We start from the raw sequence: 12,693 nt of genomic DNA on the forward strand, positions 1-12,693 counted from the left end.
TATCTGACGAGGATTACGATTGCAACAGTAGAAATCCATTTAACAGAACTTTCTCCAAATCATTTTTTAAAGTTGCCTTTTCTAGCCTATTCTTATATTTTTATACTTTAAAGAATTTATCACATTATTTAGATCTTAATACCAAGCGATCACTTGATATGAAGGATGATTAAAAGTATAGGCCATCATACTATACAATGTTATCGGTCAATTTCCACCTGGGTAGTAACTCTTTTTACACTTTAAGGCCAGAAGTAATACCAAGTTACCAAATTTATAAAGATTTTATCGCTATACCTCCTACCCCGAACTATCAGACATAACGAAAAATAGCTTGTCAATTCGACACTCGCCATTCACTAACTTATTTAGATAGCATCCCGCGATGGTCTATACTATTTATTACTTTCGGCAAAAGACTAAGTTTTTGCCAACCGAAACCCATACGCATTTCTCTTGTACCATTTGTGTTTTGGTCCGTTGAAATTAATTTTTTTTAGAAGACAGGTATATAAGTTCGATATTTTTAAAAATATATTCTTTGATTCCACTGTCATCCATTTATTTATAAAGCCACCAGTACTGATACGTCAAGAATCGATATGCTACAAGTTAATGGACGTTCTTCTTTTAAAACATGAGTTACCATTCTCTTCAGAAAAAAGTGCCGTCAAAATGGGCCCGAATTTTTTCTCTGTTGGGCAAAAGTGGGAAAGGACAAGTTCAAAGAAAACTTTTATGTGATACATTATGAAAATAAATCTCGGGGGCGAACTTGACTTTGCTGTCTTCTCCTTTTCCCTCATTATGTCCGTAACACGATACCAGTGCCAAAGAACGCATAGTGCTTGTATCAGGTGTTATATATTTATCCTTAATTGGTCCTCTTACAATAATTCTGTAGACCCACTTAATCCTAAACCTGTTTGCTTTTTATTTCCTGAAATTACTTTATTGCAATCTTCATGGATATACAAATATTTATATAAGGGATACATGTTGGGAAGCATGTAAAGAATGTTTATTAATAAATTATTAAAACCTCTCTGATTGAATTGTACAGAAATAGACTATCAAAATAATGTCTATTAACCTTCAGATTGAAACAGTTCGATGTCAGTTTTTAAACGTCATATGAAGATTTTGCTAGGGGAGAGAGAGAGAGAGAGAGCAAAATTCTGTAATAAGTAATTTGCCAAAAAATAACGACTGCAGATAAAAAAAAATAACTTATCACATCAGATACCCATGTTCTAAGCTATAAGTATGATCTACAACGACGGGTTAAATAAAGCATTGGTCGTAAAACGTTTCTTTTCAGTTTGGTTAGTAGATTAAAGCAGGATAATCAATAAAAGAAAGTTTGGAGTTTGGAATGGTATAGATCAGGCATGTAATCTGGGGGTAACTGTATGTATTTTGGGATATGTAAACAGTGTTTTGAGGGGATATCGACAGGTTCCTGATAGTGAAATAAGGGCAGGAACGACCACTGATCTCTGAATCAATACGCCTGGAGACCTGCCTTAGTCGGCTGACACAGAAACGGATATTAACCCACACTCAGTGCTTTGTAAATTACCAAAATTACTCATACCATGTTGAACAGCATGTTATGAACAATGTTGTAAACCTTATCTTGCACAAACCCCAAATTGAAGTAGGAAAAATACGAAATGAAATAAATGTTTCAAAAACGAGCTTATTGAAGTCTTTCAATTTACGAGTCCCAATATTTGTAAATCACAGCCTTTTCCTTGAAAAACTGAGTCAGAAGTTTCAATGAATTTGAAAACTTTTATAAAAGATTCATTATATGACTTTTACTACTGTGTTCCTTGCTTACGTCAACGCTTTTGCAAGTTGCTAAATCTTGGAGCCATTTTACATTATATGATCATAATATAACATATTATAGAACATCATTTTTATTTTTCTTCCATAAAGCGTAGCCCTTGTTTAAAACTTTTTTTTGAAAAAAAAATTTTTTGTGAAGAGCGTCTGTTCTATAGTCGCGAAGTAAGGAGTCGATCCTTATTACGCCGCGGGTTCAAATCCCTCTGTGGGACGAGGAGACCGGTCCTTCGGATAAACCGAGGTCCCGTGTAGCAGTAGGTGCTGGCACGAAAAAGATCCCTCCCTGCTCAATGGCCCTGAGTGCCGAGTATAGGACAAAATTTGTAGCTCTCCACCGGCAAGGGTTGACGTCTCCAAATGAGTGAAAATTCTCCAGAGGGGCGTTAAACAACATACAATCCATCAATCAATCTTCCAAAAAGAACCCGTATGATTCATTGAAGAACACGACAATTCTTCAACATTTATCAACTTATTAAAACTAAGAAGAATAGTTTATATGAATCAATACACACATTGGAAATAATTTCAGGTGTACGATGTCTGCAATACTTTTTTTGCATAATGAATCTCACTATTCACACCTCTGAAATATCTTTGAAAGGTCAAATTACAAATTCGCAACTGAACCAGAGTGATTTTTCTTTTATTTCCAATATTAGGGTATTTAATCTCAAAGTCTGTGAAGTAAACACAGAATTTCCCCAGACAGGGAGTTTAATATGATTAACGTGCTATTTATTGTATCAAGGTACTGCCAGATGGATAAAGCGACGTCGGAATGTTTGTTTTTAGAACTATTGACAATCGAACTTGAATCGGTTCCAGCCGATAGGTAGCACTCGATCATGTCATCGGTAAAACCTCTAAATTAAGGACAAGGACATTATAGGTTTGCACCCGATGCCTGTCACGTGATTTACATTCCGTTTTATACTCAATTTTTTGGCAAAAAGAAGAAATGTTTACTTTTGATTTCATATAAAGAATTGTATATTTTGTTAGGAAATTATTAAAGGTCTTTTTTTAAGGTTCACTATAAAGAGATGGCTAAATGAATTAGCTGCTGCCCATCCACCATCGTATGGTAAAAAAAAACATAGATGCAAGTCGCACGGCGTATACTATATTAATAAAACTCTGTGGATCAGCCATTCAACATTTTGATCAACAAATCGTATTTTTTTACTTAACATTTTATATACTATGAACATAACGCAAAATGTGTCGTTGTTGCAATTCGCCATTTCCGAGTTCAGGCATATGTAGCAGGATATAAGAAACTACAAACAGTAATTAACTCAAAATTGCTTTGAAACAGAAAAAGGGGACAGAGCAAACGCAGATACAAAAAAAAAAAAACAGACGTGGGATCAGGTGCCGCGGAGGAGTAAGCACCTCTGTTGACCGGTCAGACTCGCTGTGTACTCCTTGTCATGATCTAGAAAACGGAAAAATCCATATGCAATTCAATGTGTAGATAACTGCATAGAACTATATGTGCAGTTTGAAAAAATGTTAGTCATTGAAACTGACTTGTTGTAAAAGTGAAAAGTCTTTATATCTTATTAAATATCAATATGAAACATAAATCCTAAATCTTTATATACATAGTGGAGATGAGGCTTCTGATTTGAAATTGTTTAAATTACATTTTCCAGACATAAAGATATCCCTTTTACTCTGTAACTTTCCTCATTTGTATATATTGTGATATAAATTGCTCATCAAAAATATCCATTTGATGAAGTCATTAACCTGAAGCGAAAAAATTCACATGAAAAAGTCTCCATGCATGTTTTATATACTTTTAATAATAGTATTTCAGTATTTTAGTATTTTATATCTAATATTTCAGGAATAAAAATGGATTGAATATCTTTCACTGAACTCCAAAGACTAAATCAAAGAATTTTCTTAGCAACTTCATTATATTGACTTTCTGACAAATGTTAATATGTATCAATTTATAAAATATTTCTTCATACGAGACTGTTCAATAAATAATGTCCTGAGCTCTATGACATACATCAAAGATATTATATGGCATTAAGCTTGACTTTCTCTCATGATTGAATCTTTAATGAACAGATAACTGTTTACATATGTATGTGACCACTTTTGACCACATAGTTTCATTGTGAGAAGCCGGAAAACAAGGGCTATTCGAGACACTGTATTACAAATGAATGGTAAAGAATCGGTAAACTAGAGTGAAATTAAACGCTTCGTGAAAGCTGCTGTAAAATTCGTTAAGAATTCAAAAGAAATATTCAATGAAATATGTAAAATTTACAGCAACCAATGTCTGTTTTATAGACACATGAGCAGGTGGATTTCAATGAACAAAAATGATATACGCGAGTAATGGGCATCAAAATTGAATACCGTCCTTGGTGACAAAGACTTACAACAACCAATGTACTGTTTGCCAAAATTCAACAAATATCACTGATGATGTTTGATTGAATTTAAGACACATATAGGTATCATTTTGGGGATAGTTTACACTGTTTCAATTTCTGGAAAATTCTAGAGAGCAATTTTTTGCCAAAAAAAAAAAAAAATAGAATGGTTTATGAGAGGATGGAACCAGAATCAGAAATCCACTACATTTAATTTCTTCATTAGACCGTCCAAACCAGCACGACTTGAAGAGTAAAGGAGTTTTTGGGATAAACAGAAAGTTAATGTTTTGTCACATCAACAATACTCGCCAGATCTTTCACCCTTTGACTTCATTTTCCAAACTTGAAAAAACAACTTTTAGAAAGAAGAAACAAATTCACGAAATCATAGGATCTGCCATATTCCAGTATACGAAGGGCCATACTCAAAAATGTGTTCTAAAAACAATCAGAAATTTGATAAAAATGTTACGGACATGTGTTTTAATTAAAAGAGAATATTTAAGGATAGACGAGACGTTCCTCAATAATATATAATTTTTTCTAATATTGTATCATTGAAGAATTACTACTTTAACATGTTTACTCACAAAAAAATTAGGTACCCCACTCGGCATTTGTGCAAGATACCAGAGGATGGCATTTCTCATATAATCCTTTAGGGAAAAAAACTTAAGTTTGCCAAAATGACATTTTCAGTGTTTCAAATTTTTAAAATCAATTAGAAACCGCTTTAGAAATCAGAAAGTAATTAAAATTTGTATATTTTTCATACATTATTATGATATACAAAACAGAAATTTGGGGAACGTGTCGTCTGACCTTAAGTGAAATCATTAAGGCTAAATCATTGAAAAGTGTTTTTTGTTTCTTTTCGAGCACCGAGGAATGATTTATTGAACAGCCCTAGTATAGTAAATCTAAGCGTTTGCAATGACATATTCGCGTTTTGAAAGCATAATGAGCTACTCATTAAGTATCAGACCATAACAGCAAACAAATTAAACACTACCAATGTATTATCACCGATCGGATATATCTTTTGTGTAAGTAAATACCCGAGAATCAAAGGAAACAGAGATAGAAACAGAACCAAGAGAAAAAAAGCTAGTGTCAATAAAAAGCATGGGTAATGAACACATGTTTTATTTGAGTAGAGCAAACAGTCTCCATTTGTTTTATTATATGTTTGCTCACTTGGTGATGGCTTAATGCAGAGAGGTTGGCTGACAGAGGTCGATCGTGGTCTCAACAAAAGACATCTCTGTAGGGAAGGACAGGGGGAATCTGTCTCTTCAATTGGAGAGTACTTCAAATTGTGGCTAAATCTGTGCAAACATCAAAGGCAGGATGAACCCCAACATATACACAGAATACAAGATCGCAAGGGTTACATTACTTGCAACATAATAATTTCAACATATCCCGCTATTACCTGATAGACCTATTGAATATAAAAATGCAATTTGCATTGATTTACAGCTTTTCTGTATGAGGTAGTAAAATTTGGCTTTTTTCACATGGTTAGGGCTATGATTGGTTATCAAAAGTCATTCGGGACAAATACTGTGAGGACAACAGCATATAACTGCCAATACTTCATGATACTTCACGTGCAGAAGAGATAGTAAAGAATCATTCTATTTCTTAATAGACCCCTTCTGACCAATAAATCAAAAAGGTTGAAGTATTTTTCAACACGTGTCCTTAGAAGTATCGAAGCTAGGAATGTGCACCTTTCCAATAATAATAAACTGATTTGTCAATTTTAAATATTTATGTGGGGGTCATGCAGTACCCATTCCACTTTGATGTTATGGGAATACTACTAATACACCAGTCTTGCAAGTGTTTTCTTCTGAAGTTATAAAACAATAATTTTAATATGTTTCAATAATTTTTTTTTTTAAATATCCCTTCCGGTTCAGTCGATTCACATATCAACCCAAACGCGACGAACAAATTTGCAAATGTCGAATATTTAACAATTCAACAAACATTTCTCTATCTAATTTAAGTAACCATACGTACTTAAAGTATTCTGAAACTTTTTTTTTTCGTTTGAACAAATTCAATAATCAAGACCTAAATTCGTTATTAGAAATCTAAGAATTCGTCTAAACGATTTTTATTCGTTGTAACAAGTTTTAATTCGTTTTTAGAAATCAAATCCATTAAAACGAATTCAAAGAAATTGTTGTAACGAATTTAAATCGTTATAAATTCAACGATTTGTGATATCGAATTCACAAAATATTTTTGATAGGCCCAAAGTAGGCTTCTACAGAAGCCCATTTAGGACCTATAAAAATAATTTTGAATTCAACATGTTCAACATAACGAATTGTCGAATTTGTTAAAACGAATTTAATTTATTATAACATTTTTTTTTTGAAATTTATTATAACAAATTAAATCTGTTACAACAGTTTGTTACAACAAATTAAATACGTTAAATACGTTACAACGAATTCAGAAAATTGTTATAACGAATTAAATTCGTTCTTACAATTTCAACCATTCATTATATCGAATTCAAATATATTTTTGATAGGTCCCAAATAGGCTTCTGTAGGCTTCCGTATATTTGGTATAAAATTAGTACAATTCTCAGTCAACCTATGACTTTCAGTAGGTAATTGGTATTCTCGACGCTACCCAATTAGCGTGTGAAATTTACACAGCCTTTCATTCACGGTTGAAATATACATTCCGGCGAATGTCAACTAGTGTAGAAATGATCCAATGGTTAATGTTTCGTACGGCGTATAGGTGGGGCTTAAGTCGTCTTATCGTTGTCAACAACAATTTAAATTTAACCAATGAGAAATTATTCGCCATTTGAGAGCCGCTAATTACGTAGTTTCGTGAAAGTCATGCCCTCCTGAGAGTTCAAGTACTAGTTAAACTGATAATTTTACTTATACTTTTGACTTAAGATCTTGACTTGTTTAGAGTTTGACACACTTTTAAAATCTTTAACCTTGGCCATAATTTTTGAACAGTTAATAAAAAGTTAGGGCTTTCATATTTTACATTCTATATTCTTTGTGACAAGACCGTGTTTTGGATACCAACAATTTTGACCTTGACCTTGGAATTCAACTACATGTACTTCTACAAAACTTTAACTTTTGCCATAACTTTTGAAAAGTTCGTACTAGGGTTTTTATATTTCACAAGTGTATTTCTTATTAAAGGCCAATTCCTTGGTACCGTCAACTTTGACCCTTTGACCATAACCTTACAGTTTGACCCATTTCAAAAAATCTTAAACCTTAGCCATAACTTTTGAATGGTTGGTGCTTGTGCTTTCATATTCAATAAACACAGTGTATATTCATTGACAAAAGTCCTTGGGGTGGGGGGGGGGTTAACAAGATGATTGACCTTTTGCCCATGCCATTTGAGTGAAACTTGCATTTGAGAAACTTTAATCTTCATAGAAAGCTTTCGTACGGGGGCATCGGTCTTTCCCAAACTTTCCCATTTGTCTTCTTTTTTTTCAACATAAATTGTATATATCAATGCAAGAAACATCTTTTTGACACTTTGTTTAGACTGGTACATATTTGTTGCTTTTGGGAGGTAACATGTTGGCATGTAATGTGGACAGTGTTTTTTTGATAGTTTATAAATGAATCTGGAATATTAACTATTAATACTACATATTTGTGTCAACATTATCTACTCTGTAAATCATTATATGTTTTAATTGTAATGACTATATTTACTAACAGTAGAGGAACTTGTAATTAAGCTGTTAGGACTTTTTTTTCCAGATCTTTTGTATATATCATTCAAATATGTTAAGATAAAATCAGGAAGATTGAAAAATTCTATCATGATAGCAATATTTATATTTACGCATGTCATCAAAAAGGTACAAGGCTGTACTTCATGTCAACGATCGTTGATCAAGTTAGATTACTTTGATATTGAAGTGTAAAACAATGTGTTCTCACGATTCTTCTCAGTATGAACTTTATGAGTGAGCAAACACTGAACTAGATTAGACTGTGTAACAGTAGATAAGAGAGATAGAGAGGGGGAGGGGGAGGAGGGATGGGGTATGTGGGTGAATTTGGACTACCATACTAGCCTCATATAAAAGTACCTACGTATGTGAAAAATAAAGATTAAGGCTGAGTTACCACTTAAATTAGAAAAAACGAGACAAACCTTTAGACGGATAGTTTTCATTGGACAATGAGGCAGACAGCCATTTTGTTGAAAATTTTGCTTAACGAATTTGATACAAACATTCAATATAAATTCAAACTACATGTATAACATTCACTACAGTATATCTAGTTTAATTGTAATAGTCTGGTCCTGATTTTTAAAAAGAAGGCTAGAAATAACTTCTAACGGCAAATAATTATTATTTGGTCCAGCATAGTGTCTTAACCTATTTCGAGTATGCTGAATCCGAAAAAATATGCTGACCTTCATGAAAATGGCGTTAAAGAGGTCAAAATGGCGATTCAAAATGGCGGACATCAAATTTTTCTAATTTTCTCTTAATGTCGTTCAAAATTGAGAAGTAATAAGTGAATATCGAACTGAGTGTAATAAAATTGTAAGAAATATAATACAATGCTAACATCATTAGTTTAACTCATAAGACTTAATCTTTTCGACACTTAATTCGAATTTTCTCTGATCTATTTATCTTTTGTTCCTTTATTCTTCTTTGTTCAGGATTTTACATTTGCAAACATCCATACAGTGCAGATTTGTATTTTTTCCTCTACATCTCACTATTCTACAATTGAATGATGATGCAGCTGCATAAGTTAAAAGTCAAAATGGCGATTCAAAATGGCGAATATTCCTTTTTTTCAAATTATTTCTTACATTTGTTTTCATATGAGAAAGGATTTGCGAATGTTTTATTGAGCGAAATACAACTATGCAAAATTCCAATAGAACACTGATATGATCACTTTAAATCGGGAAATTTAGTTGTTTAAATTTAAAATGTGTTATTTAGCTCAAAATGGCAATTCAAATGACGTTTTATACACTCGATTTCGTAAAATACCCAAACTGCTTAATTCTGATTCGTTTTGCAAAAAATAAATTACAGGTTTTTCTTTATTCCTGAAATAATGTTTAAATATGTAATGAAAGGTGGAGGATATTTTTTAGTAATGACTTAGGATTTTTATAACATAGTTTTTTGTTTAATTACTTCTATTAATAAGGTAAATTTTGACGACAATTCCGAAGACATTTTACCTATTACCCGTCTTATCATGCTTCTTCAAATAAAAAGTTAATAATATCATACAATAATTGCTGTTTTGAGGATAATATTAAAATTTAGCTACACCAAGAGCATGCAGTATTCCCCGAGCATTAAGACGAGTGAACATTGTAGTTCGAGAGATGCTAAATCATATCAGTTGTTGGAAATTCTTGATCTATTTTTAGTCCAGTGTAGAAAAAAAATAAATGTTTATGTTCAGGTGGAAGGTCTAGTGCAACATAACTTAGTATGATTTTCAAAATGATGAACCACAACCAATTAGAGGGATAGTAATTGTTACATCATATAAAGCTGAATATATTATAATATCCAAATATAAACATATTTACTAAGAATTATCCGTATTTTCTTGAGTGTCCAGCTCTGATTCTGTGTTCCTACATTTGCATTTTGTTATTTACAGTCAAAAATTCAACTGCATTCTAAAATATTTAATGTTGTGAACGGTCCTCCTCCACCAATTTTGTATTGAACAGTGTATATATACTTTTAAGAATTCTGAAATTTACAAAATTTAAGAAATGTTTGTGTTCAATCCTCCCTCGATTCTTGATACAACCTTACACTTTCCTAACAAAGAAGTGTGGATCAAGTTGCCTTGTAAAGTTCTTGGAGTGTTCGACAAGAAAATTTTGTTGTCAAGAGAAGTGTTGACTAGATCGAAGTCAAGAATGGCTTAGGCCTATTGGTACGAAAGCTTGTAAGTGATAGGAATCACGGGGAATCTGCAGGCGCACTTAAATTGCATAATTATACAACTTTTCTTACCAAAATATGCACACAATGTGATTCCAGATAATAAAGTTTGAGAATTTTATTGCTTATAGAATGACCTTTCTACACTAAAAGACAACAAATCTATTCGCGGTCACGAAATAAAGAGCTACATGTCCTGAATATCAGAGATTTTTTTTATAACCCCCCCCCCCCCCCGCTTGAAAAGCGGGAGGGTATAGAGTAATCGGTATATCCGTCCGTCCGTCTTTTACGCTTTGGGGTACCCATCTCTTATCCGCAACTCCACTCGTACCACTGAATGAAACTTGATAAACTTTCACAGAATCTTTATGACATATTGCCACTGTGCACCTCCTATTTTACTTTTTGATCCAACTCATATTTTGGGTTTCACATAGCAAAACATGGACACTGTCATTATTATATTCATATGGGAGACAGGAGTATCATTTAGTGAGCTAATTGCTCACAGTACCTCTACTTCATTTTGCATAAGGTTTTGGAAACAAAATAGACTTTAACATTTAAACATAAATGTGTTGTTCCTTGAGTGTTGATTGATTGATTGTATATTGTTTAACGCCGGGTCGGCAATTTTTCAGCCATTTTTCAGCGGACTATCAGTTTAAATAATCGAAGGATTTTGGTTTCTCTAGCGGCCCCCAGTGAGCTTACTCTTTTTTGAACTCCAGAGAAACGATCTTTTACGTGCCAATCGGGTTGTCATCCTTGACACGGGGCATCATTTTTTGAGTTTTAAAAATACCAAAATTCCGAAGACAGACTGAAACATATAACAAATAAAGCTGGAATAGAAAATGTTAGGTGATAATACTAAGTTCTTTTAAGTGCTAAAAAGCTAGAACAAAGTATTCGATGAAATCGGACAAGAATTTCTTCAGTTATATTTGATGGTGGGCTGATGGATGTTGAGGTAGAAATGCGAGTTGATAAACACAGGATTCAGGAGTGATTTTAGGTGGACGGGGGCTCAAAGGCTTTGGAACATGGTCAAAGACGAGGGGGAACATTTGGAAACTCTTTAGTCGAGTTTGTTTTAACTATTTCCAGAAAAAAATGAATCTTTTCTAGAATTTTTTGTTTGTTCATATTAATTTTAATGGACTAATTAATATACTATATATATATATAGTTACAAACTGTAATTTATTTTCTGCAAAACGACTCAAAATTAAGCAGTTTGAGTATTTTACGAAATCGAATTAAAATGACGTCATTTTGAATTGCCATTTTGAGCTAATTAAAACATTTTAAATTTAAACAACTAAATTTCCCGATTTAAAGTGATCATATTAGTGTTCTATTGGAATTTTACATAGTTAATTGTACTCGCTCAGTAAGATATTCACAAATCCTTTCTCAGTGTAAACGACATTAAGAAATAATTTGAAAAAAAGGAATATTCGCCATTTTGAATCGCCATTTTGACTTCTAACTTACAGCTGCACCATCATTCAATTGTAGAATAGTGAGATGTAGAGGAAAAAATACAAATCTGCAGTGTATGGATGTTTGCAAATGTAAAATCCTAAACACAGAATATAGAACATTAAATTAGAAAAAAAATTCGAATTAAGTGTAGAAACGACTTAATTTTCTGAGTTAAAGTAATAATGTTAGCATTCTTTTATCATTTTTATAGTTTTATTATACTCAGTAAGATATTCAGACATTATTTCTCCTTTTTGAACGACATTGAGAGAAAATTAGAAGAATTTGATGTCCGCCATTTTGATTCGCCATTTTGACCTCTTTAACCCCATTTTCATGAAGGCCAGCATATTTTTTCGGATTCAGCATACTCGAAATAGGTTAAGAAACTATGCTGGACCAAATAATAATTATTTGCCGTTAGAAGTATTTTTTTCTATAAATCGGACCAGACTATAAGTATTCGGAATAAGCACTCAAAGCCTCAAGCTTAAGAATGGTATACATGTACTTTCTTCTTAGAGAAAAAAAGATCAATCGAAACCAGATTCAAATTTACATGTTCGTTATTTTGTCAAGTTTTAAGAAACATATGCATGAACTTTATGAATATTAATCAGATTTTCCAATCAGATTCCAAATTTTGAGTTGATATCTTGGCAAAAAATAAACATGTTTTTCTAGTGGGGCGTTCGATATCTAGGATTTCACGTTACGTTTTGGAGTGGGTAATCGAAATCGGGTACCCCGCGTCGCTCTGGGGGACAAGGTCCTCTTGATGAAGAGCTCCGTAACCTCCTAAATTAGGGTGCTTAAACCCGCGGTCACTCAATGCCAGGACGATAACACTGTTAAGTGGCCCTAAATCAGGGAGAATTTAACTTCCCAGTACTTAGGTACTTCAATATTGAACAATTCAGATTAGGAAGTACAAGATACAATGATGATCTGTTCATTTTTTGA

Source organism: Saccostrea cucullata, unplaced genomic scaffold, assembly GCF_032062105.1.
Source record: "Saccostrea cucullata isolate Sc308-1 unplaced genomic scaffold, CSIRO_AGI_Scuc_v1 ctg161, whole genome shotgun sequence".
NCBI classification, from domain to species: Eukaryota; Metazoa; Mollusca; class Bivalvia; order Ostreida; family Ostreidae; genus Saccostrea; species Saccostrea cuccullata.